Source organism: Lepus europaeus, chromosome 16, assembly GCF_033115175.1.
Source record: "Lepus europaeus isolate LE1 chromosome 16, mLepTim1.pri, whole genome shotgun sequence".
NCBI lineage: Eukaryota > Metazoa > Chordata > Mammalia > Lagomorpha > Leporidae > Lepus > Lepus europaeus.
The window spans coordinates 45,448,729-45,475,308 of record NC_084842.1 but is presented as its reverse complement, the minus strand read 5'-3'; the positions used below and the strand labels follow the sequence as shown (position 1 = coordinate 45,475,308).

At 50.7% G+C, this 26,580-nt stretch overlaps 1 protein-coding gene across 5 annotated transcripts in view; it reads right to left on the bottom strand.

The window, feature by feature from the left end:
* Window positions 1-26,580, bottom strand: part of PTK2B (protein tyrosine kinase 2 beta) — a 129,022-nt gene extending 102,442 nt beyond the window's left edge. For 4 of the 5 annotated variants that reach the window (XM_062213847.1, XM_062213845.1, XM_062213843.1 and 1 more), the window contains exon 1: window positions 26,440-26,580. The gene's annotated coding sequence lies outside the window, so the exon portion shown is untranslated. Of the gene's footprint in view, window positions 1-3,529; window positions 3,549-26,439 lie in introns of those variants that run through there. The other variant, XM_062213844.1, reaches the window with a different exon arrangement.

Here is a 26,580-nt window from a genome sequence, read left to right as displayed (position 1 = left end):
GGCTGAAGCCAAGTCAGGAGCCAGGAGCTGGGAACTTAGTCTGGGTCTCCTATGTGGGTGGTAGGGCTCCCCCTCCTCTTATTCCTCTCAATTTTTACAATGATCCACTTTCAGTTTACTTTATACTCTTAAGATTAACCCTACACTAAGTGAAGAGTTCAACAAATAGGAAGAAGAAAAAGATACCGTTTGCCTCACTCTTACAAGGACCTTTGTGATAGCGTTCAGTCAAACCAGAAAATCCAAGATAATCTTCCTGGCTCAAGAACTTAATTTCATCTCATCTGTAGATTCTCTTACCATGTAGGCCAATATAGTTGCAAATTTTGGAATTCAGATGTGAATATCTTTGAGAAGTCATTATTATATAGTCATAAGCAGAGTATTAAAACATTAATACTTATTGACAAGAGCATAGTGTAGTCTAGCTAGCTAAAAGGCAGAATAAAAAATAGCCATTTTCTCCAAGAACACCATTCACTCAATGCTAAGGGGCAAGGTGGTTTCTCAATTTCAGATGTAAGCCATATAATACAAATGTCATCCTTGAAGGGCAGGGATGATTCTATGGGAACACTACCATTAATACTGACATTAAGTTCAAGTCCAGGAAGGATGAAACAAAAAGCAAACATGTAAACAGTACTGAAAAACCCTACAAGCAGGGAGACTTGACCAGGCAGGTGAGGTCAGTTATATCTTTGATAAAATGAGTGTTGTCAAACAATATGGTAATATCTAAATGATTGACTGATGTATACTTCAAGACCTTGCTACTTGCATGTTTCATAAAGTTTTATTCAGTTCTTAGGAATAACATAATCACACAATTCTAACTTCCAAGCACTTTGGATATCACCATTCTCCACAATCAATAGTCCTCCCAACATCACACACACACCTGCTAGCCGCCTATCATAAACTGCCACCCAACCCATTATTGTAGGGACCTCAGCTGTCTTGTCCATCTGCAATGCCTGCTCCCCTTTCTTCAGAGTTTCACTTGATTTATTTGTAGGAACTATACCTTCTCTTAGGCTAAACTTCTAGTTATGGTGAATGCTGCCCATTGTGGCTGACCATCTCTTCTTCCCCCACCATGGTCTAGACACATTAACCATGCTTAAGCAAACACAGTACCCCATCCCCTGGCCATGGGGATTGTCCCAGAAATGGACCCCTGATCAGAGTTCTTCCCAGACATTTGTAAAACTTTAGCTTAGGGAAAGAGGTTTTTTCTCTCCTGAAGTCATTTTTCTCCTGCCCTTACAAAATCATCCATGGTCAGGTCTAAGTGACCAAGTTTAATGAGTTGCCACTTCCTGGATGGTCACCCTCAAGAATCTGGGAAATCACAGCTCACAGGCAGCCTCCTCTTAGAGCGTCCTACCACTAGCTAAAGTGCCATACTGTTCAAGCACTGGTCTTGCTTTGCCATTACTGGGTATATATGGGGATGTGTCATGGTGACCAAAGCATTGTGTGTGTGCACGTGTGTGTGTGTGTGTGTGAGAGAGAGAGAGAGAGGGAGGGAGAGAGAGAGGGATAGAGAGAGAGGGAGGGAGAGAATGTACATGCGCAGATGAGTTAGGGGCTCTGCTTACTCATACTCATCAGTCAATATGAGAGGATACAGTTAACTCAGATTGAGCCCTTCCTTTCCTATGAGAATAAAGGATAAAGAGAAAAAGTCCACAGCCGATTGGCAAGCAACGGGCACAGTATCTCAGATGTCCTGGAAGAAGGCATTATTTTCTTGGAGAGGGTGTGTCACCCCCAGAGCTTAGGGTGGCTCACTGGCTTGATGTGATGGCACTCCATTCACCCTACTCTCCTGTCTTGGGAGTCTGATAAAATGCAGTATCCAACACACCCAGCCCTATGGATGTGTAGCATACAGCAAATTTGTACTACAGACTTTCTGGGGCTCGTTTTTAGTAGATGCTAAATGAATATTTTTGGAGTGCCTTACTAAATGGATACTTTGGCAGTTGAATCCCCTCTAGTCCTGACATTACACTGGCAGTCCTGTCATGCAGCTCCCTATGTCTCTGTGCTTCAGGTAACTGAGGGGAAGCAGAGCCCACACTTCTTATTCATTGCTTTTTGTTCTTCTTCTTATAGAAAATATCCCCTTGAGTTTAGAATAATGTGTATCCAAAGCAATGAAAGCACCCATCTTGGCTAACTCTTAGAGCAAAAACAAGTTTACAAGTGTAGACAAGCCCACATGACTCCCCTCCCCCTCCCGAAACACCTAGTGTATCATGCTCCTGCTCTGACAAGCATTTAGAAGAGTGGTTGGGAGGCTCTTCCTGTCTTTTGTGTTTGTTTTTCACAGGAATACAATTTGACCTGTACTTGGCCTTCCATGCATCATGAAGACGAGGGAGTCTGCACAATCTATAGATGCGTGGGTGGGTGAAGAAAGCTCTTTGGCAACTTGCTAAAATACCTGTACAGCTTTTTTTAAAAAAATAAGGGGGTAGGGTGGCAGGACACCACTCCTATTGATTAGTGAGTGCTTGGAAAACTGCAAGAGTTGGGGAGGGCTGTGCTTGGAACAGCAGAGGGAGTTTGCTCAGCTGGGGCTCCTGAGTCACCCATGACAGGTACCACAGAGCCACTGCTCTCAGCTCCTTGCCCAGAGGAAGTGGGACCAAATAGCAGACTGAGTCACATTTATTGAAGAGACCATGGGAACAAAAGCTATAGACTGAGCCTGTGCGGGGGATGGCACCCGGAATGCTTTTACCACCCCATTAGCAGCATTTCTGGTTCCCTCGAGTGGATGAGCAACGTGGGACGTGGGTTCTACTTTCACATCACTCTTCAGCGGGTGGTTTTAACACTGTAGAATCAGGTGTGTTCTCAGACATAGGCTTACTGCTGACATTTCCCCCTAGAACATGTTGTCTGTGTTTCGTTCAAAAGATCAGGCTTCTGAAATTATCCAGGAGATTGTGAAATGCCGGTCACCTAAAGTTTTAAATGACAAAGGCTGGTTGGCAGCATGAGCTCACCAGCATTGTAACAAAGTCTTCTTAGAGATTCAGTTCAAGCCTCAGAGGGAGTCCCCCTGGGATGAGTAGAAGGACAGAAATCAACAGATTTGGGGTCCGAACACCATCTGCGTCTGCCTCTACACTGCAGCAGAACCTTAGTCAAGTCACTTTCCTGTTGTCTTATTTTTATTTGAACAGTAAGAGAAATGAATTTATAATGCCAAATTAATTGTTGCTAACATCTTGGGGATTCTTTTTTTTAAATGACAGAGACGGAGAGGGAGAGGGAGATGGGGGGTAGAGAAAGAGAGAGAGAGAGACAGAGAGACAGAGAGACTGCTGCTTAACTGTCCAAATGGCAGCACCCCCACAGAAGCCTGGAGCCTAGAACTCCATTCAGTTCTCCCATGAGATCAGAAGTGAAGCAGCTGGGGCTCGACCTGGCGTTCCAATATGGGATGGTGGTTGCAAGGGGTGGCTTAACTCTCTGTGCCACGATGCAGGCTTGGGGATCATTTTCTCACCTGTGAATAAGGGGGTTGGACTAGGTGATTGCCAAGGTTTCTTCCAGCTTCATATCCCTTGATGCTGTTGTGACTTATAGAACATAGATCAATTTGTCTCCCCACTGCTATGCATCTAATTCCTGTATCTTAAAAAAGTTACTTATGACATGTTGACAGCTGATGCTTGTGTCATAGCTGATCTCTTGCAACTTTATCATGAAGCTGGAGTTCTCAACATTTTCACAGGAAGCTCTATTCATCTTTTCCTGAAGTCATGGGATTGGAAGCTGGTTAGCTGCAAAGTCCCCCAGTGAAGTTGCACCCTTTGTTCCAAAAGGCTTTGAAATAGATCTTGCAGTATGAGCGAGGATTGAAGATGATTTGTTGGAAGAAGAACCTGAAATTCTGAAGAGAATGTAAATGTCTCTGGAATGTGTGTTCATCTTCGGTCAGACGGCCAACCTTCAAGATTGTGATCACAACCACATTTGTTTGTCACACTTTGATTTGACTTACTACAAATTACTGATGTTGAGCAGCTAGTAGTCCTTGCTTTGGGTATTTCCCATTTGCAAATTCAGCTATCTCTCAGGCCACCACCAAACACCTATCTGCCATAGCAGCACCCATGACATACTCTGCCGACACCTACAGCAGCAATGACTGCTTGCCTTGCTCTTCTATCACGCCTTGGGCATGTTCTGACTCATCTGTTTTCCTTATTGAAAGGGTAGAGTTATGTACCAGAGTAAGAAGCCCCTAGAGTGTTCCTGGCTAAGGTTTGGACTAGGTGATAACCTGCCTCTTAGCCACAGGGCACTGGAGAGCAAGGAGTGGACATATTGCTGCAACCTGCTCCACAGCTTCAATACAAAGACTCCTTGTGAAAGAAGACTTGGTTCTGGCCACTGAGGACTTTGAAGGACAAGTGACAATCATTCCTCAGTTTATTATGGTTTGATGATGTCAGGGGCTTTAGACATTTTAGAATCTCTCCATTTTTACAGATGCGAAGATGGGACTGGGTTTGTTTAAATAAAACTCTTCTCTCCAGAATTAGTAAAGCCTCTTGACATGCATAGAGAATATAGATGCATATTACCTACTTTGAGCCTCCCAGGAGCTCTGTGCATTCCACAAGGCAGGTGCCCTTAACTCCATCTTACAAATGAACAAAAGAAATGTCAGGGCTGTGGGGGGCAGGGCCCCAGCTCAGAGGCAGAGCTAGAGCTGAGCCTTCCTGCCACTACCTCGCACTCCCTCCCGAGAACCCTGCCAGGAACTTGGCTTTGACTGTAGGGAGGTGTGAAATGAAGGCTCTAGAGGCAATAACTGTCATCATAGCCCTGCGGGACAAAGATTCCAATCCCCTTGGAATACTAAGACATACATGAAATAGACTTGACCTGAATCACATAATAAGCAGGGCAAAACAAAAGGATCTGGGATGGGAACATACACCTTCAGACTCGGTCTCTCTGGCCATCTCTGCCTTACCCAGCAATCCCCAGGGAAGTCACAGGGGTCCAGTTTCTGATCAGGGCAGCAGTAGAGAACAGGAAGTGGGCCTTGGCTCACTTTGGTGTCTGGCCCAGAGGTATCAGCTGGGATTCACATGAATGTAAGGGACAGGTGTGTGTGTGTGTGTGTGTGTGGTGGGGGGCATTGGGGTCATATCTGACCAGGGGAGCTGGGGGCCATCTGGCGGCACAGAGGAGCATCTGAAAGGCAGAGACACTGGGCACTGGGTAGACAGGAGAGCTGCCAGGTGGGGGCCAGGGCCATGCCCGAGCCCAGAAGATCAGGCTTCCAGCTGAAGAAACAGCAGGGAACAATGCTGGAGGGGTGGGGGCGGGGGGACACAGGCTTGGTGCAGGGCAGGACTGCGTGGGCACAGAAATGATGCTGCAAGCTGCCCTGCCTGCATCACAGGCATCCCGAGAACAAGTGCGAGCGGAGATATCCGGCCCTCCGAGAACCACCTACCCAGCCACCTCCACAAAGACATTACCCAATGCCAAGTAAAAGCCAAACAGCAACCAATTTGGGCCCCCGGATGATGAGCCACCGTGCTGCCGGCCACCTCTGACAGTTACCTTCCTCTAGATGCACAGAGAAACAGGGCTCTGTTTGTATTGTCTGTGGCGCTCCGTGCACAGTGCTGGGAGGTGTGATCACACTTCCCTTTCTGGTTGCTAAGCATATGGTTACTAGGCGACAGCCTGAGATGATGCACAAGGCGGGGCTTCTGGGAGGTGTGTGTGCTGGAGTGTGTGTATGCGGGGAAGAGGAAGGTGGCGTGGGGAGGAAAGTGTGTCCTGTCAATTTGGCTTTCCCTGGGGGCTTGGCAAGTGACTGGCAGAGGGAGCACGGAGGAGACTCCAGTGCTTCTGAACCATTGGGGAGGAACAAATGAAGACGTGTTTGAGTATTCACGACATAGGAAAAGGGCCGGATTCCACTTCAAACTGCTCCCCAAGAATAGCATCATATGGTAAACAAGTTTCAGGTATCCAATGTCACTGGTTTTCAGCTTCTGGGAAATTATCATTTTCCCCCTATATGTTATCTATCGATCTATCTATCTATCTATCTAAGATTTATTTATTTGTAAGGCAAAGGAACGGAAAGAGAATTCTATCCTGGTCTCCCACATGGTTGGCAGGGGGCCAAGAACTTTGGTCATCTTCCACTGCTTTCCCAGGCGCATTAGCAGGAAGTTGGATAGGAAGTGAAACAGCTGGGACTCGAACTGGCATCCCGATATGTGATGCCAGTAGTGCAAGCTGTGGCTTAGCCCACTGCACCACAATGCCTGTTATCCCTGCTCCCCCGTACACACACACCTCACCATATGTTATTGGATTCTCATTTTATCTGGAGATCATTTTATCTTCCTTGATTTTATATTCCATTTGATTTTCCTTTTATGGAAAGGAAAAGCACTTATGGATTATGAAACTTTAGGCCTTTCTACGTCCACACTGCTAAGATGGGATGCTCCTGGAGCAAACAGAATACTTCTGGAAAAAAGATGGTTCACCTCTGTGATCACCTGAACAGCCTGGAAAACCACTGGGCATCAGGAGAGCTTGGAAGAGCAGCCTTGAAAGAGAAGTAGGAAGGCAGGGCAAGAGGCAGAAGGTGGGAGAGATGACAGGAAGGCTAAGGGAAGTCATGTGAACTAGGGGAAGGGACAGCACAATGCTATGGCTCAGCTATGTCACCAGTATGCATACGCTGAAGGCCCCGGTACCTCAAAATGTGACTGTACCTGGAGGTAGGGCCTTTAGAGAGCAGACTACAGAAAACTGAAGTCATCATGCTGGGCCCTCATCCAACTTGGCTGGTGTCCTTACAAGAAGAGATTGAGGAAGCTGGCGCTGTGGCACAGAAGGTTGAGCTGCTGCCTGCAAGGCTGGTATCCCATATGAGCACTGGTTCAAGTCCTGGCTGCTCCACTTCTGATCCAGCTCCCTACTAATGCACCTGGAAGGAGTGGGAGATGGCCCACGTACTTGGACCTCTACCACCCATGTAAAAGACCCAGATTGAGTTCCTGGCTCCAGGGTTCAGTGTGGCCCAGCCCTGACCATTCCAGCCATTTGAGGGATGAACCAGTCAACCAGTGGATGGAAGATTCTCTCTCTCTCTCTCTCTTGCTCTTGCGCTCTCTCTCCTTCTCATTCTGTCAATCTGCCTTTGAAATACATAAAATACATCACAAACAATAAAAGAAGGGAAAGATGGCCACCTACCAACTAATGAGTGAGGCATCAGGAGAAATCAACCCTGCCCACCTTGATCTGTCCACCTTGATCTTGGACTTCTAGCCTCCAGAACTGGAAGAAAATTGGTACTGAAGCTTCTCCAAGCTGGGGTGCCCTTTTGTGGCAGCCTGAGCCAGAGGAAAACTACAGAAGTATCCTAGGGGCTTGAAAACCAGGCTGAGGCATTCAAACTTGAAGCTGCTCCTAGAGTTTTATTTACTAGTTTCATTAGCATAATGTTTCAAAACAAAACAAAATCCATTTGGAGAGAGGAAATACAATCCCACAATGACAGAGGCTGGGAGCCACCCACTAAGAGGTCCTGTTCCCTACGGAATGTTTTGTCTACTGCTGGCCGCAACTATTCAAGGAGGCGAGGTCATTTATCCTCCAAAGAGGAGACAGAAAAGCAGGACATCTGAAAATCCACTTCTGCAAAGAAGAGGGGAAGGAACTTTATGTTAAGCCAGAGTCGGAGAACAATGGGGTACGGGAAAAGCACTCTCTAGGGTGGGATGCTGCAAAGGGCAGTTTTTGCACCAAGGAGTGAGAGAGGCAGAGGGAATTCTGCTCTGTGAAAGGAACAACCTTCTGGCAATAAGAGTGATTCAACAATCAGGTAGGTTGTTGCAATAAAACATTTCCAGCAGGTGCTCAAGGAAAAGACCTTTCTCCCCAAAAAGGCTTTGGGACAAGATGACTTTCAGCCATCTACCTTACTTCCAACCAAAAAATTCTTTGCTTAATGGGCTTGTATCTGGTCCTTTGTGACACTGATGCAGGGAGAATGTTAGCTTCCCCCATAGCAGCACAGAGAGCAGAAATCAAACCCCTCCACGGAAATCAAGCCAAAGATCTGCCTCAGCTGCTTCTCGAGCTCTTGCCTATCTGCTGTTGGGAGAGTGGAGCTGTAACTCACACCCTGGTATCGGGCAGTCAGACCCGTGGCTGAATCAGAGTCGCCTTCGCTTCAGAATCACAGTGAACTGCCCTTAATTACATGTTGGAGGGATTTTTAAGAGATATGTGAATAATTTATCATGTGCCAGACACCATCTAAGTTGCTAGACAGGGTAGAGCATGGATTTAAAAACAGGTAAGACTGGCTGAGAGCTCACTCAAGAGACAGAAGGAGGGGGATGCCAGCTGTCACTCAAGGCAGGGGGTTGAGTGAGCGGCAGGCACAGGCCACTAAGTCTGAGTCCAGGGGAGAGGAAATCCAGGAAGGCCTCAGGAAGTCAAGGTGGCCAGAAGCTGAGGAGGAGGTCATGAGGCACCAAGAGGGGACTAGAACATTCTGGAAGAAGAAACGGCCTTCTGGAAAAGGAAAATGTGACTGCCACTCTGGGGATCCAGATGCTTGCACACCTTTCCTACATGTCTTGGACCAGCTCTGTCACTCTGTAACCAGTGGTGTCAGCATCTTCCCTTGGTTTTTCACCATGGCCCCGGGGTCCTCACTGAGGCCTCCAGCCAAGAGCTCCAGTCTCCTTTACAGCAGCTGCCGTATCTGCTGCATTCACAAAAGGGTCTTTAAAAAGGTTCATGGAAAATGCATATTACGGAAAAACAATGCATGGATTTCCAAAAATTTTTGCACCAAAATAAACATCTTTTCATCTTATTTTCTACAAACTTCTTGAAATACCCCCTCACGTATGACTTTACTTGACTGATATTCCCATGAACGTGTCAAAGCTGACATAGGTTGTGCTTATTCCCAATGCTAGGATCACATGTGTGATAGAGTTATTCTGCTTCTCTCCTCCTTGTCCAAACAGAAGTCCATGTAGCGGGTCCATGCAAATAGGATACAAAGGTCCATTGTCAGAATGCCAGGTCTGAAGTCTTGGGGAAAGTAATAGCTTTCTTTCACAAATGGCTAAACTCATCCACACCCCACCCCTGGCTTAGTTTGCCTCTGTAGGGGAACTGGGTGTTTGTTCCAACAGAGCCCCCGCTATAAGCCACTACACCCTCCCTCAGTGCGGCCACCCCATTACCCAGTGACAGGCAGCTCCTGGTCACCTGCCCCTGGTTGCACCCAGATGCCACCATGAGCAGCTGTGCCTGAAGGATGTAGCTTCTTTGTTTAAAGACATGCAGCAGAGGAAGAGGAGGTGGTAACAGAAGTCCTCCTAGAGAGAAGCTGTTTTTGTTTAGAATCATGCCTCACCAAGTCACTGCAGTTAGAGATGAGGCTCGAGGAGCCGGGTCTCAGTATAATTCGGCCATTGCTCTAAGAAAGACAGGCTAAAGGAGAGGGAGGAGGAGGCCAGAGAAGTGACAAACGCAATGGGCTCTGACCCTCTCCCTAACACTCTTCTTCCTCTGACTCTTCAGTGCAGCCACAAAACCATTAGTGTTCCCTGTGGCCTGGGACTTCCTGGGGTCACTGGAGAAGGGGCTGAGTCCTGTGTCTTAGAGCGATGTGGCCAAAAAGCAGCAACAGGATGGAGGTGGCGAGAAGCACAAGGAAGCGAGTCTGGAACTGGCAGAGATCATGGTGAGGCCTCGGGCTGCCCTGGGCTGTAGGGCTGGGGTTTATGCCAAGTTCAATCAGATAGACAAGGGGCGGGCCCAGGGAGTCTTCTAGCTGCATGTACTTTTATCTTCTAGTAATGAATGCCATTGAAACACATAATAGTTAAGTGCATTGAATATGACTACATGCAATGTCCCAGTGCTAAGTGCTTCGTGTACAAACACGCCTTATCTCTTTTTCACCTTTGCAATAGCTTTGTTAGAAAAACATAATCATCACAAACACTTGGCACAGAGGAGAGCTGGGCACGGACCAGAGGGGTCACGAAGGTGCTTGAAGTCACCTGGCTGGCAGCAGGAGAGCCACACCTAAAGCCAGAGAGCCAGCTCCTATCTCTTATGACTTGCTCCACTGATTCTCAAGAATTGCCTGTGTGCAAACCAGACACTCCTCTGCCCCCATTGGAAAACCTATTGCTCCCTATTTAGTAGCAACAACATCAGGTCCAATGTTCTGTTGGGAAGGGGAGGTCTGGAGGAAAAAATAGAGGGGAGGTCCCCAAAATAAGTGAACTGGTATGCACATCATCTTCTGGAAAGGCGCAAGGTGAGGCTGAGGGGTGCGTGTAAGAGTCCTTTCTCAAACCTCGGGGCATTTCCTTGTCACGGCGCTCAGAGCAAAAAGAAATCAATTTTTAGAAAGAGAAAGGCCATGGTTGACCATAAGGGGTAGGTTGAAGGGGGACTTAGCCAGAGCGACTCTAGGCACTCAGATCTGGTCAACCACATTCTGTGAGCTGAGGGTCCCGCCCAGGGCGACGTTGTTGTCACACAGGTGTAAGTAAGCAGCAAAGGGCAGTCATTCCCAGAGCTGTATACGGATCCCTTCAGGGCTTCTGGGACTCAGGTGGGGTCCACAGCCTGGGGGACACCAAGGCCTAGGCAAGGCCAGAGGAGTGAGGTCAAAGGTGAGAACTGAGAACAGTGTCCAGGAGAGGAGCTGTGCTTGGAAGTCCTGTGAGTGCAGCAGGGGAGAGAGGAGACTTGGCTGTCGGTAGTTGGAAAGATCCAGAAGAAGTACAAGAAAGATCAGTCGTGAAATGAAATTTCCAAGGTTGCCTTGGCCGCCCAAGGCCGCACATTTTTGGCCTGAAGTGAACATTCTTCTCACAGCTCTAGGGGGAGGTTCCCGGAGAGATGCAGATTAGGAACGAATGTATGCTCAAGGCTGACAAGGCACCCTCTCATGGGTGGCTTCACTCAGCACACGCTGCCTCTTCCCCATCACCTTGGCCCTTGTGGATCCGTCTCCAGACCCAGGGCCAGGGAGCACCGAGGGAAACAGACCTTGTTTGGGTTTGTTTCGCAGAGTCTTACTGCAGTCCAACAGGCACGGCTGGACGCTGCCTTCCTGTAACCCACTGCAAAGCAGCCTGGGCCCCGTGCTCTGTCCTCAGAGAACTACAGTCTCCTTGGGAAAGGCACAAATGTGATAAACGACACACAGAGAGGGTGGAGAGCCGAACCCAGGCCAAGGGTACTGGGAAAGGTGGGGCGGAGGCAGCATTTGGTGAGGGTCAGAAGGGGACTTGCAGATGGGATTCAGGAAGCCCAGGAGGGGCAGATGTGACTGCAAGACTACCCACCGTGGACAGAGACGCAAGGCTCGGGGAACCCCCCAGCCACCAAGCACCATAGGCAGATGAAAGGCGTGTCTGAGTCAGAGCCTACAGAGACACGGTAGTTGTTTCAACCAGGGTGGGCTTCAAAACAGAAACCAAAAGAGGAAGAAACGGCTGCTTGGGTGCAACTGCAGACAGGCCCAGGAACCTTGAAAACAGTTCCTGCCTGGGGCTGGCGTTGTGGTGCAGTGGGTTAAGCTGCCACCTGCAATGCCTGCATCTTTTAAGGGCACCGGTTCACTTCTCATGCAGTTCCCTGCTAATGCGCCAGGGAAGGCAGCGGAAAATTGGCCAAGTACTTAGGTCCCTGCACTCACATGGGAGATCCGGATGAAGTTCCAAGCTCCTGGCTTCGGCCTGGCCCAGTACTATCCAATGAGGCATTAAGGAACGAACCAGCAGATGGAAGATCTCTGTCTCTCCCCCTCTCTCTGTGTAACTCTGCCTTTCGAATAAATAAATAAATTTAAATAAAATAAAAGGCTCTCACCCCTGGGGACTCAGATACCTCCCTGCCCCACTAGCTGTGGCCAGCCATAAACCGTGAATTTGGAGCCTAGGAATGTGGGTTTTCAAAAGCCCTCTAGGTGACATAAAGGCAATGACATCCAAGCCCCAGCCATGCTAGCCCAGCAGATCTGTCACGTTCAGCGGTCAGTGAAGCTGGCCTCCTTATTGACAGCTTTCCTTGGCCATTACACTTCCCTGTGACATTCTCCCCCCAAGCAACCACATCCCAGGGGCCAGGGGACCCATGGCAGGACCAGGGAGTGCTCTGCACACTCTTCTCTTTTCACAGCTGATGAGGTTTTGCAATGTCCTTTTCATCTCTCTGGAGACCAGCTCAAAATGAGTGCTTTTCCCAGAAACCTCCCCACACCTAAACAAGCGCTTTTTCAATAGTAACTGCATATGCTGACATTTGCTGGATTCAGATTGGGAGACAGGGGCATGAGGCAAGGCCCCTGCTTTTGCACCATTCCATTTAGCAAGGCATGTACTTGTGAAACGTAATTTTATCTCGAGAAAACATGTGCCAGGCTTAGATGAATGGTACAGCCAAGTACGCCAGGAGGAGGGGTGCTTGGGGAAGATGGATCGCGAACCTCTGTCCCTGCCCAATTCCTTCCCTTCCACCACAGAGTCTTCCAGGCCTGGACACCCTGCCTGTTCCACAGTTCTCAAGGAGCAACCATTCCGACAGTAGGGGCAAAAACACACAGGGACACCCCATGGCTTTCAAGGTAGGTGTCTTCTTTGTGGATCTCCCACTGCTGTAGAACAAGCACATCTCATACCTGCCCACAAAGGCAGGTTGGTTCCAGCTCACCTCTCTGCTCTCTCCGCCTCTTCCCCCTACTCCCTCCCACCCTCGCCCACCACCGACAGGCACCTACAGAGTAAGGCAGCAGGAAGTGAGATCTTCCTCGGGGCCAGCCCTTGCCACCAGCCTCTCTGGCCAGGTGCAGGTGGCTATGACACCTAAGTTGGCAGAAGGCACCCCGGACTGTGCCCCTGAAGAGTGTGCACCTGCCATTGGCTACACACTGGCACTGTCAACCCTTGGCCACACCCCAGAAATACCTGTCTGCAAACCTCCCAGCCAAAGCTGCTCTGTCCTTGGCACAAGAGCTCCTCTGGCCTGGGGCCAGAATCCTGTTCTCCACAACAGACTCTACCCTGCTGAAGGACTCCCCGAGTTAAACACGCTGTAGGTACCGAGTCCTCATCCACATATCCAATAGCTCCCCATTGCCAGAGAACAATGCCCAGTGCCAAGCTCTGGGATAAGGGTCCTCTCTGCATCCTGCCAGCGTTGGTCCCACCATGATCCCTCCAGAACCAGCTACAGCCAACCCCCTCGAGCTGTCCCCAGCTTCCCAAACAGGCCACAGTCTTTGGTGCCTTCTTTGTCTCCCGGTGCAGCTCCTATCTATGCTTCAATCCCTTCTCAGCATCACCTCAACCGTGAAGCCTTGTTGGCCTCCTCTTGACAAAGCTGGCACCTCTGCCCCTCAAGCCTCCATGGCAGCTGCTTCTCCCCCTCTGGCAGCCCACCTGCTTTCCCAGTGCCTACTTGCATTGCAATTTCATCTTGAGGATCGTCTGTTGTCCACCTCTGTGTCCCCATCAGGCCTGGCCCACAGTGGGTGCAAGATACAGCTGTCTCTTCGAATCCATGGGGCCTTGGCTTCAGAACACTCACGGACACCAAAATCCATGGATGTTCAAGTCCCTTATATGAAAAGGTATAACATTTGTATATGATCAGCCATCACCGACACTGGAGACACAGGATACTTGTCCAGAGATGGACTAAAATTCTACGGAAAGGGTTAGCTCTGTGGCTTAGTGGGTAAAGCTGCCACCTGCAATGCTGGCATTCCATATGGCCGCTGGTTTGAGTCCCAGCTACTCCACTTCCGATCCAGCTCTCTGCTATGGCCTGGGAAAGCAGTAGTAGAAGATGGTTCAAGTCCTTGGGCCCCTGAACCCTTGTGGGAGACCCAGAAGAAGCTCCTGGCTGCTGGCTTCGGATCAGCACAGCTCTAGCTGTTGCAGCCATTTGGGGAGTGAACCAGCATATGGAAGACCTCTCTCTCTCTCTCTCTCTCTCTCTCTCTCCTCTCTCCCTCTCTCCTCTCTCTCTCTCTCTTTCTCCCTGTACACACAGGGAGTGTGTGTGTCTCCCTCTCTCTATGTAACTCTATCTTTCAAATAAATGAGTAAATATATAAATCTTTTAAAAACATTCTATGGGAGGGATCTGGATGCTTCTCTGATATGCGCTGACATGAACCCATAATTCCCAACTCACCAACCACTATCAGTAGAGGAAGGAGTCCAGGCCACAGCCATGTCCATACTGCCCTTCCCTGTCCTTGCTCCCTGACCCCAGCCGACCTCCATAGCACCTGTCCTCTACGTTCCTGATATGAAAATCTTCCCATGGAGCAAGATCGTTTGTCTCTCCTTCCCTCTCCAGGGTCTCAGCCTTTTAAAGTCCCTTCTCAGGCTTGGCCTGTGCCTTTCACTTCTTCATAAGTCTGACCACAGCTTCCTTTCCTATCTTCTTGCTTAATGTTCTGTTTCCTTTGCTCACTCGACACCCAAACTCCAGGGTTCCACTTTCCAATTTACATGTTGTCTTAACATTTTTTTGAAAGATTGATTTATTTGAAATATAGAATTAAAGAGAGAGAGAGAGGGAGAGAGAGATATCGTCCATCTGCTGATTTACTCCCCAGATGGCCATAATGGCCAGGCCAGGGCCAGACAGAAGCCAGGTGCATTAGCAGACAGCTGGAATGGAAGTGGAGCCGCTGGGACTCCAATGGGCACCCACAAGGGATGTCAGCGTTGAAGGAGGTGGCTTATCCCACGGCACCACTACTCAGCCTCTGCACACATTTTCTTAGGGGCAGACCGGAGGGGAAGAATGGGGAGAGGAGTCTCTGTGGAATCTAGAAGGAGGTCCTAGTGAGCATGGTCCCCAAGTGGATCAGAGACAGTGCCACCCCACAGGCAAGAGGAGCGGCCTTGAGAGCCAGGGCAGCCCCAGAGTCCTCATGCTCATTCGAAGGGTGCTGGTGGACTGAACCTGAACAAAGCAAATCCCAGAAAAATCCGAGCACGAATCCCTGACAACTGAGAACCTGAACCACATCCCGCTGTCATCTCAACCATCTCTGAGCGTCTCAGCCCCCTCAGGTTCTGCTCCTAAAGGAAGATGACAAAGATATTCTGGACCACAGGAAATACCAGCTCTAGTTTCCAGCCTGTAATCACAAACTTTTTTTTTCAAACAATTTTATACATAAGCCTGTGAAATGCAAATTAAAGACCAAAGCTGGTTTTTACCTAGGAATTAGAAAATCCTGAATGAACAGGGAAACAGGGTTGTGATTAAGTCATCACAAAGTTGTTAACTGTTTTACTTGGTGCATTCTTTCTTTTGTTCATTCATTCATCTCACCCATCCATTATCCATCAATCCATCCATCCATCCATTACCCATCCATTCATCCATCCATCCATTCATCTATTGATTTTTAAATATCACAAACACTTGAATAGAAGGTGAAGCTTTCTCCCTTCCCAAATTATTTGTCACAGAGGAGGAAGTTTATATCCAAGTCTTTAGAAAATCTTTCATATTATGAGTTTCGTTCTGAACAAACATATACTGTTTTGGACAAAATATTAGCCTGAAACCAGTTCATTCAGTTCTAGTTTTGAATACTTACAAAAGTCACTGGATAGAGCTGTTCTTTTTTTCTATTTTTAAAAAAGCAGGCATGGTACTATAATATAGACTCAGTACCTTTTTTGAGGGTATAGCATCATCCAGGTTGCAAATGTTGAATGTTGGGGAAAAAATAGCCTTTAAGGATACATTTTTTAAAGCCATGTACTAAGTGGTTACATTGTGGACATAAAAAACAGATACCTTCTAAAAGATCTGAATAGGCATTTCTCCAAAGAAGATACACAAATGGCCAATAAGTACGTGAAAATATGCTCGATACCATTAGTCATCAGGGAAATGCAAGTGAAAACCACAATAAGATAGCACTGCATCCTCACAAAGATGGTTCACATAAGAATTACAGACAAGAACAAGTGTTGACAAGAACGTGGAGAGCTGGAACAGCTGAATGCAAGCTGATGCAATGCTGTAACAGTTTAGCAGCTCCTCAAGATATTAAATGTAGAGCTACCACAGGACCCAGGCTTGCACTCTGAAGCTGATAACCAAGAGAAGTGGGAAACATATGTCCAGGCAGACACGGAGACACGAATGTTCATAGCAGCATGAGTCCTAGTGGTCAAAACATGGAAACAGCACAAATGTTCACCAAAGGATGAATGGGCAACAAAAGGAGGTGAATCTATACAATGAAATAGTAGTCATCAATTAAAAAAAAAAAAAAAAAAAAGGAATGAAGGATTGACAGTTGCTCCTGTATAGACGAAGTTCCGAAACGTCTTGCTAAGTGAAGGGAGCCAGTGACAGAAGACGGCAACACCGTGTGATTCTAAGGACACAGGAGGTCCAGAAGAGGCAAACTGGGGCAGTGGAAGAATGGGGCGTGGCTGCTAGTGCGAGGGCTTTCTGTCTGCAGTGGTGAAAACATTCTGCAGTCGGTGGTGATGGCTGCACAACTGAATATACTAAAGCTTGTACGTTTTAAAAGGGTGAATTTGATACTATATGAATTCTATCTCAAAAAAAGCTATAATTAAAAAAAAAAAAACATCTTTTGGGTTAATACGGAGCAGCCGACTCTCTTTAGACGGTAGAGTTGAAGAGATCCGCAGAGCACGGGGAGCTGCTACAGAAAGGGTCCTAGAGTGAGGACACCCAGGTCAAAAGCGGGGTGAGCTGTTGCAACGTCCACAGCAGGGAGAGTTGTGAAATAACCGCATTTTTAAGCTCCTGCAGTATCTGATATGCTATGTTATTTAAAATGAATCACTAAAATAACACATTAAGTATTATCCTAAAAAGTTTATCTATGCAAACTAGCTTTTAAACAGCCCTCTTTATTAGGAGAACAGAGAAGTCTTTTTTTTTTTAAATAATAAAAACAAATTTATTTTAGAGTAAGGTTCCTAAATTCTAAAACTTTAATATTTGGAAATTTGGGAGAAAATACATAACACACTACAGAAGTACATATGTTTGTGAAGCACAAGGAAAAAACTACAGGACTTTAAAATAACTTGTACAGTTCATAGTACTGTTCATTAACATCATTACAGCTTGTAGTCTCAGCGCACACTTTTTAAGAATAAATGATAAAAGGCAAATATCTTGGTATTATGGAAAGTCTTGACCTCGAAGACCTCCTTGTGCTTAGGCAACAAAGACACAGCCAGTCAAGTGTCATCCCGCTCAAGTAACCTAGCCGAAGCTCTCTCTAGGAGAACAGAGAAGCCTTATGGTCAGGCACACAGGGTATGGATCAGATGCCAGCTGTCTGTCTGGGCACCAGGTTGTGTCCTTGGGACATAATTGTACCTCTCAGTACAGATATGGTTCTGTCCTCATGGGGCTTGCAGTCTGGTTTGTCTAAATTGAAGCGGAGCTCAAATTTGAGGTCCTCTTTACGAAAGGTTCATAACACTGATGATAACATCTCATATGAGTCGTGCTTAACCCTTTGGGACACAGGCTCCTTGGAGCTGCATGACAGCTATGGGCTTTATTCTCATAAACACACGGGTTTGCTTAGCGGTGGAGATTCTGCAGCTGCTTTCAGAGAGTCCACATGTACAACCTCTCCCCGCACAGCAGCTACACCAGGCTGGACTTCCTGCTTTGAGACTGTTCTCAGGAGCTCTTTGCACCTGGGCCCATCCCGCGGTTCCCATCACACATAAGCAACAGGGGCCCCATGAACTCGAGAACTGGAATGGATTCCAGGTGACCTGGACCCCAGAAGATTCAGCGGGCTGCAGGGGCCCCTGTGGAGGAGAGCGGAGGGCCTAGAGGGACCTCCCCTCCTCCCTTCCATCCTAGAGGGGCCTACCGTTACCTGGGACATAGGCAGCGACTTCAAAATGTTTGCAGAAAAATAGATTTAAAAGCTAAGCTTATTTTGGTGCCAAAATTTTTCAAAATCCACACATATGAGTCTCGGTCTTCAAAAAGTTCATAGAAAATGTGTATTATGAAAAAATTATTCATGGAGCTCTAAGTTTTTTGCCAAAAATTTTGCATATTTTAATTCCATTTCTCCACAGACTTTTTGAGATATGCTCATATATTGGTCTTTTGCCTAAAATCCATGTTGAAGAAAGTTTTCCATTTGTTGAAAAGTCCCCAAGCCCCTTTATGATACATACAAATGAAGGAGCCAAGGCCGGAACCAGCTGGCCCCAGTGACCCACCCGAGATCACAGAGTGGGACTGTGAGGAAGCAGCGGCCAGCCCTGGGCTTGCTGTCCTGGGGTCCCAGAGCAGCAGCGCTCAGCACCCTGCAGGCACCCCCCAGAGGCTGGGGGCTGGGTGTTTAGCAAACGGGAACAGGAAGTATATTTCTCTAGAACCAGGTCAAGAATGGAGAGGGCCCAGAGGTCACTCTGGGGACAGAGGGGGGGCCTGCCAAGCAGACAAAGGAGCTGCTTTGCACCAAGCGGTTGCACGTCGTGGGGCTGCAGGGGCTGAAAGCTCAGAGCCCAGTGCCCATGGTAAGCAACAGGTGTGTGCACACCACTAGGCCAAAGTCCAGGTGCCTTAAAACTGGCCATCTCTGCCTTGTCAATCTGTCCCCCGAATTCCTGACGCAATGTCACCCTCTACCAAGGCCGCCTAACTCTCCTGTCCTTCAGCCCGGCCTCCAGAGCAGGGGGGTGAGGGAGAGGGAAAGGCAAGGACTAGCGAGATTCGGGAGTGGCTTAGTGGAGGGATTCCTGAGCGCCTGCTCTCCAGCTCTGATGTCCTGTTGCTGGGCTACAGGAAATCTCTGCCTTTGGGGGCCAAGGAGGGCATTGTGGGCCCAAGGCGAGAGTTGAAGAGGCTTGGGAGGTGGACCCTGCTCTGTCGCAACTGGTGTGTGACGCCAGGTTTAGGGAATGAGGAAGCCGACGTCTGTGTCTGGCGCAGGTGAGCCAGGCGTGAGTGTGCTGGGGAGGAAGGCTCATATTTCTCTGGCCCCAGGGGAAACAGACTCTCCAGTCCTTGTCATCTGAGGGCACTGGGCACCAGGCGGGAGAACAAAGCGAACAGCACTGCCTGCCTGGAGGAACTCAGCATCAGGCTGAGGCGATCAGTTCTGGGAGCTTAGAGGATGCGAAGGAACCTAGAGGCTCCCCAGGGAGCTGAGCCTGGGCGGAGTCAGCAGGCCTGGGAAAGGTGGATGGGGCAGGACGCTGGTTGTGAGGGACAGATGACAGCGGGGCTGAGGAAGGCACGGAGGGGTAAATTCAAGGGATCTGGATTCGCCTAGAGGCACTGAGGAGCTGCTGAGGGAGGCAGAGCTAGGAAAAGGAGAAACCTTTGGGCAACATTGCGTGATACGGCTTGGGCTGGGGCAGGGGCTGCAGGAAAGGAAGGAGAGGCATGAAGAAAGAATCTGCAGGGTTTACTGCCGGGCAGGAGAGGAGCAGAGCAGGGCGGCGGAGCCAAGGCCAAGGTTTCGGCCCAGAGTGCGTGGGAGGTAACTACACGGGGAGACACAGCGATGCCGGGGAGGAGACGGTCTGGCGAGAGACGGGTCTAGTTGCTGAGCCGAGGTGTTTAGGAAGATGAGCTGCTCCAGTGCAGATGGCCCGCACACTCCTGGACGCGGGGGGAGGGGAGTGGGGGGTGGAAGCAGAAGCCGGGAGGGTGGCTGGGGCTGGCGGCAGGTGAGGAGGGTAAGAGGCTGCACATCTAAGTGCACATTCCTGACGGCAAGGTCAGAGCGCCTTGTAGAAACTGGCGCCGAGCACAGGGGAGGCCCCGGGGGAGGGACTGATAGGTGAATCCAGAACACGGAAGAAAGGAAGAATGGAGCACAGTGGCAAGTCACTCACCCAACCTAAACCACGTGAAGCTCCCGTCAGCCCGCAGCCGCATTCATCTGGAGTCAGCGTCTACTCAAAGAGGGTGGCAGCCTCCCCTTGACCTGTGGGAACTCCCCAGGACCCTCCATCACCCTGAGTCACTCCCAGGGTCTGCACTCTGAGAGCAGGCTCCCACCGGAGCAAGTCCAAGCTCTCTCCCCTACAAGGCACTCTTGACAAAGCCGACGAGGGCGCCTAAGCCCCCGGCAGCACCTTCAACAGTTCCTCACCACCCGCCCAGTAAAGGCCTGGCTTTCAGGAAGACTCAGGCTTTCACTCAGTGTTCAGCCCTTATCTTACCTCCACCTGTATCTTTTGCTACCCCTGGCCCCACCCCGAATGAGTCACTGGAACCATCCCTTTCCACCTCTCTGCTTCTATTAACTCTCTTCTTTCATCACAACTACATCCTGCGTTCCTAGGCCCTATCCCACCTGTCCTGTCAGAGCTTCCCCAACGTCACCTCCTCCAGGAAGCCCTCCCAGAGTCCTCAGCCAGAAGGAGTCTCTGTCCTCTAATCTCTTAGCACTCCATGACTCTTTTATGTCCAGGTCTTGTTTTAGTTATTTATCTGCGTATATTACCTTTCCTACCAGAGCATAAACTTGTCGGAAACAGATACAGTCCCACAGATTTGGGGATAATGACTGTCCCCTGAAAATGAAGCTGGTGGAGACAGAGAGAAACATTCAGCTACATTCACGATCAAATCCACATATTTATGATGTCAAAGAGATGTGCTGACAACACATTGATAGCCAAGTGGAAGAGTCTACAGCACAGCCCAGGGCCCCGAGCCTGGATCCTCCTCCCACGTGGGCTGCCCACACTGAGCTGGGGGCGTGGGAGCTGGAGCTTGTGGTGAGCCACTTACAGCTGCCTCTGTGGCCACTGCTGTGCGTCAGGGCCGAGCACCTGGGTTGACGGCAGAGGGGACGTACCGCGGATGCTGCTAAGAGTGGCTGTGACGATACAAGGGGGCTCCCATCTCTGGCGCCTTGCCCACAGCAGGAACTGGAGGTGGTACAGCCCAGCAGAACAAAGAGAAGCAGCTGGAGCTGGGGAGGAAGTAGTGGGATGGGGCTAGGTATGCTAATTTAGAAACCAGGAACCTGGGCTGCTCCAGGTGACCCAGGATATAGCCACATGGTCTAGCCGGAGGGAAAGGACCCTCTGGAGGGTCAAAGCCAAAGTCAGAGCAGAATTCCTGGGAGGGCAGGTGAGCACCAGGGCGACCACCGCGGTGCAGGGGAGTCTCAGAGAAGCACATGGAAGGCCCCCAGAGAGAGGAAGGGCTTGAAAAGGGCAGACTGCCTTCCTGGTACCCTCAAGATTGCCCGGAGAACTGACCCACTTTAAAAGGAGACCAGCCCATGAGTCAGGACACCAAGTTCTAAACCCTGGGGGAGGTGGATTGGCTGGAGTGCCCTGTCTTTTGTGAGTGACACTGCCAGATTCTGTGTGGGTGGATTTCAGCACATGAAATGGAAGAGAGAAGCCGAGAGGGGAGCATGCCAGCGGAGGGCAGCCAAGAGAAAAGGCTCCCCCTTCCATGTCCATGGCGACTGGCCGTGTTGATCTTAGTTCTGATCGCACTGACCAGCTGCCTTATCAGAGCTGCACTCACCGTAGCACTGGGGAAAAGGGAGCTTGTGAGGGAGACCCGGGAAACCAGAGCAGGGTCCGTTCCTGCAACCCCCTGTAGCGAGACAAAAACCTGCACGCCTATCCACCGGCCTCTCGCGGCGAGGGAAAAAGGCCATCGGCGTGTGCAGCCTGGAGTCTGCTGTCTTCATCAAGCTGTCATCGTGAGTAATAATTACACCTTTGGGGAACAGCGCGGTGACTCAAAAGCTGCCCCCGCCCCCACCGCCACCCCCTCGCATTGCTCAGAGCCTTGCACACAGCTTGAAGGGGGGGGGGCATTTCCTGTGGGAGTGCCCCCGGGCATCATTTAGCCCGCAGGTCCTGAGGGGCAGCTGCAGAGTCTGGAGAAGAAGTCAGGAGGCCCACCCAGCCGCTCCACGGATTGGGAGGGAGGAGGTCAGAGGTGAGCACCGTTCACCTGATGGCATCTGGGAAGCAGGTACCTGCGAGCAGCCGTCTTCAGGCTTTTGGAAGAATGCTTGAGTCCTCAGAACAAGAACATCGCGCTGCAGACACGGCCAGAGCTAACATCATGGGATGCCTCCGTGTGCCTGTGAGCAGGCCGTTTTATGTACAGCTGAGGCTAATCATAAGTAAGCTAGTGCATAAGGCAACCTGGGTGCTCCAACATTAAAATAATCCATATGCATTGGTAAACGTCCGTGTTCCCAGTACCCTAAAAGCCGGCCTCCTCCACTCCTAGCCTTCCATGATCCAACACCCGGGGGTGACCCCGGGCACAGCAGGGGCCTCTCCATCCCGCTCAGGGGAATGGCCACTGTCAGCCATGTCTGATCTGTGCCCAGGCTTTTGTGCCTGCTGAGCTGTTGATTATGACTCTGATCTACAAGATCTCCTTCTGCACCAAACCACCTGCTACCCTCCCCATTTTATAGATGAAAAAGCTAATGCCCAACGACCTGTCTACAGCCACGCAGGGCATCCCGGGGCTGGGGCTGGAACCCAGGCAGACTCCCGGCCTGGAATCTTGACCACCCAACTGTGTGGGTGAGAAAAGCACACTGGTGTTGCAGGGACTGTTGCCAATGTCCATCTCCCATCCTCTGCCCCGCCAAAGGCCCACATGCTGTGAGACAGTCCTGATCACCAGGCCAGCAAGACTGCTCTTGTTTTTGTTTTTAAAGAGGTATTTATTTACTTTTCTAAAGTCAGATTTACAGAGAGGGAAAGGAGAGACAGACAGACAGAGAGATCTGCTAGTTCACTCCCCAGATGGCTGCAAGAGCCCGCACTGGTCCAGGCAGAAGCCAGGAGCTAGGAGCTTCCTTCAGGGCTCCCATGTGGGTGGCAGGGGCCCAACCACTTGGGCCATCTTCTGCTGCTTTCCCAGGCACATCAGTAGGGAGCTGCATTGGAAGTAGAGCAGCCAGGACTCGAACAGGCATCCACACAGGATGCCAGCATTCGGGGGGAGGCTTTACCCGCTACGCCACATGTAAAGGCCCCAAGACTGCTCTTTCCTATGCATCAGGGCCCAAGCACATCCCACCTGTGCTTCTCTCCGCCAGTCACCCCTGTGCGGCCACCTCAGGTCCCCTTTCACCTGGGCACCCAGGGCCACATGTTCCCAAGACACAAGGCTTCTGGACAGGGGACTAACTAGGAGCTGAGAGACTTCTGCCATGGGGAGAGACCCCAGGGAACCCGCTGTCTTTGAGGTATTCAGGGCACATGGAGCTAAGGTGTCACCATGAAAAGTCAAGTGCTAACAGGCAGACTCCTCCAGGGGGCCTGTGAACTGAGCCACAGATGGCAGGTGCAGTGGGAAGGGCTGGGCTGAACAGGTGAGAGGGTGTACCTATGAGAGATGCCCAGCACCAGGAAGGCCGCACACATAAGCTTACACCCTGACGATCAGACAAGCTTATACCCTGAATGCTGCAGAGCGTCCCGTGCGTTGGGTCCGTCCTGGCTGGGGTGAAAGGAGGAACCACGCCTTCTGAGAGCCCTGGTGTGTTCCCACACTGCTCCCACATCAGCACGCACTGCCTGTGGAAGGCTATTTCCCTTTGAGACCCTGCAGAAATGCTCCAGCCACACAGGGACTGCTAGGGTGAACCAAGGGACACGTGTGTCTTTTCCTGCAGACCTTATCATTACCTTGACCATTCAGATATGCATGCACAGCTCATTTGAATGCTTTGTCCATGGGGCACCCCTCTGGAGGATTCCTGGCAAAGGCTGCTTTTAGGAGCTGGGAACAAAAAGCTTACCCCTGGGCAGGGGGTTGGGGAAGATTCAGCCCCTAGCAAGAGGGACCATTTATAACCTACCAGTTCCCACAGAGAGACACACTTTCCATTTCCTCTTTCTCTTAAGAAATTCTTAACTTCCTCCAGGTTCCTCTTAAGGAGGCCCCTAATTTGTTCTTACAAATGCTTCTATTAAAGTCAGCCAACAATTCCGCAGGCCTCTTACTTCATCTACCCCTGAGTACTATTTCTCTAATAAGGAACTCATTACAAAGCTGGTAGGAATGACCACCCGATTTTACGAGGCGTCGGTGTGGGACAGGCACAGTGCAGGGTGTTTGATGTGGGTTCTCCTGTAAGTCACTCACTGTTTCCCTTTGGGTAATCCAAAGAGGAACCATCCCCTGGGAGTGCGGCATTGACTGTCTCCTCTCTTGGAAGCGGTCAGAGGGGAGGAAAATTGCAAGACCAAAATAACTGAGCGCGCGCGCTCTCTCTCTCTCTCTCTCTCTATATATATATATATATATATGTATATATATATATATATAAAATAGCATGGTCAAACAGTGAAGAAACCTAAAAATGGAATCCAGAAGGACTCACACAAGAGAAACATGTCTGGAGTTGGTTCTCAGGGTGTCCAGGCAGTTCCTAGCCTGGACTTCCTAGTATAGCCCCAGCTGCAGCTTTCTCTGAGAGCAGCATTGCCAGATAAACCCAGCACGCCGAGTTAACCTTGAACTTCAGATAAACGCTGACTATTGTCTGAGGATAAGTATGTCCCAAGTATTGCATGGGATATACTTGCATTGGAAAAATACTCAGGGCTTCTGTGAAATTCAAAGGGGACTGCTAAATCTGGCAACCCCAACCTGCAGTGGGAAGCCTGCTGGGAAGCCATGCCTGGCTCCAGGTCCCAAGCCTTGCTCCAACAGGAGTTGCCATGGCAGCCGAGCATGGCTTCCCAGGCCCTCTGGAGCTGTGTGCAGCTACCTCGCCCCTGCACTGTGGGGGCTCAGAACACGCTGAGCTACTTTCAATATCCTGGATGTGTCATGCTGCATCTGTTCTCCCACCGCGTCTATCCTGGGGTCCCCGGCCCCGGGTCTTTGCACTTGCAGGGGTCTGTGCCATGCCCTTCTCTCCTGATCATTCCCCTGGTTCCTGCAGTTCTTAGACTCACTCCTGCCAGGGAGTCTTTCTGGCCACCCGGACCAGCTCCTCCCACCCCATTCCTGCACTGTGTGGGTTGCAACCTGACCCTTCCCCTGGCAGCCCCCACCGTTTGCAGGGCTGCCCTGGTGAGCAGGACCCACACTCATCTCCCCACACCTACCCCTAGCTCCTGGCTGCAGGTGGGAACCCAGTAGGGGCTGCTGGAATGAACACAGACTATCTAGCCAAAGCTGGGTCTCCTGAATATGACTACTTACTTCCGCCCTTCTGTCTTGAGTCACTTTCCCATGGCCCTGCCTTCCTTCCCTCTAACCCCCAGAGTAGCTGAGGAAAGCAGGGGCTTGGAGCAGCAACAGCCAAAAGGTTAGCAGAGAGAAGCCCGGACATGGACAGCCCCATGGCACCAGCGACCCTGCTCACCGCCCTGTGCACTGCCCGCAGCGCCCACCTCCAGCTAAGGATCTGCACTGGGCTCTTCCGCCTCCAGCTTCCTAGTGCTGCCAGCCAGTAGCAATCCCCCCCCCCCACCGCCCGGGTCCCACCTTCTGCTCCTGTTCCACCCCCCTCCCAGCCCCTTGAATTGGCCCCGTGGACTTAGCTCCCATGGGGGAAGGGTGCGGCGGGGGGGCTGGGTTGGGGAGGCCCGTGTCGCAAGGCTGGGGGTTAGGGCAGGTGGCAAGGCCCTGCGGGTCTCAGAACATCACCCATAAGCTCCAATGCCCCCTCCCTGCCCCCAGCAAAGCTTCGCCCACGCTCCGCCTGCAGGGGGAGGAGGTGGCCGAGAACTTAACCCTTGCGCGGCATTCAGAAGGCAGCTTCTCCAAGAACGCATGTGGCGAATGCGGAAACTTTAGTCGGCACGGTACACACGCACCTGCAGCCCTGCGCCCCTGGCCCTCGCAGGGTCCAGCAGAGACTGGGTTCCTGAGATGCCCTGGCAGGGGGACTTGGGGGTGGGAGAAAGTGACCCCAGGAAGGGGCGCTGACCCGCGGGGGAGCAGCGGCAGGGCCGCTCGGGCGGAGCTCCGGGCAGCAACCAGAGCAGGATTCTCAGAGCCGACCTTTAGGGCGCGCCGGACCCCCACCCCCGCCTCCGCTGTCTGACCAGGTAAAGACGACCCAGACAGGCAAACAGGCTTCAGTCACAAATGAACTCCAAAAATAGCACCCCTCTCCGTCCAGCCGCCGAAGGCTAGCGGGCGTCCGACGCACACTTCCTGGGTGCGTGACTGCCTTTCCAGGAACTCGCAGTCCGGTCCAGGTGCCCGAAGCCCGGAGTTGTCACCGCCCCCACTCCACGCCACCACCACCACCACCACCCCAGTCCCCGTCCACCCCGTCAAGCCTCCAACAACTTCTGGCCCCCGGCGCTCAGCCCCGAATTGCAGCAGGGGACTCACAGGAAGGGAGGCGCGGGCTTCAGCGACGGCTCCAGGTGCGCCGGGGGCTGTGGCAGGTCCAGGTGCGTCGGGGGCAGCGGCAGGTAGGGTGCGTGGCGGCCCGCGGCCGTGGCTGAGCGAGAGGGCTGACAGGTTGGTGTT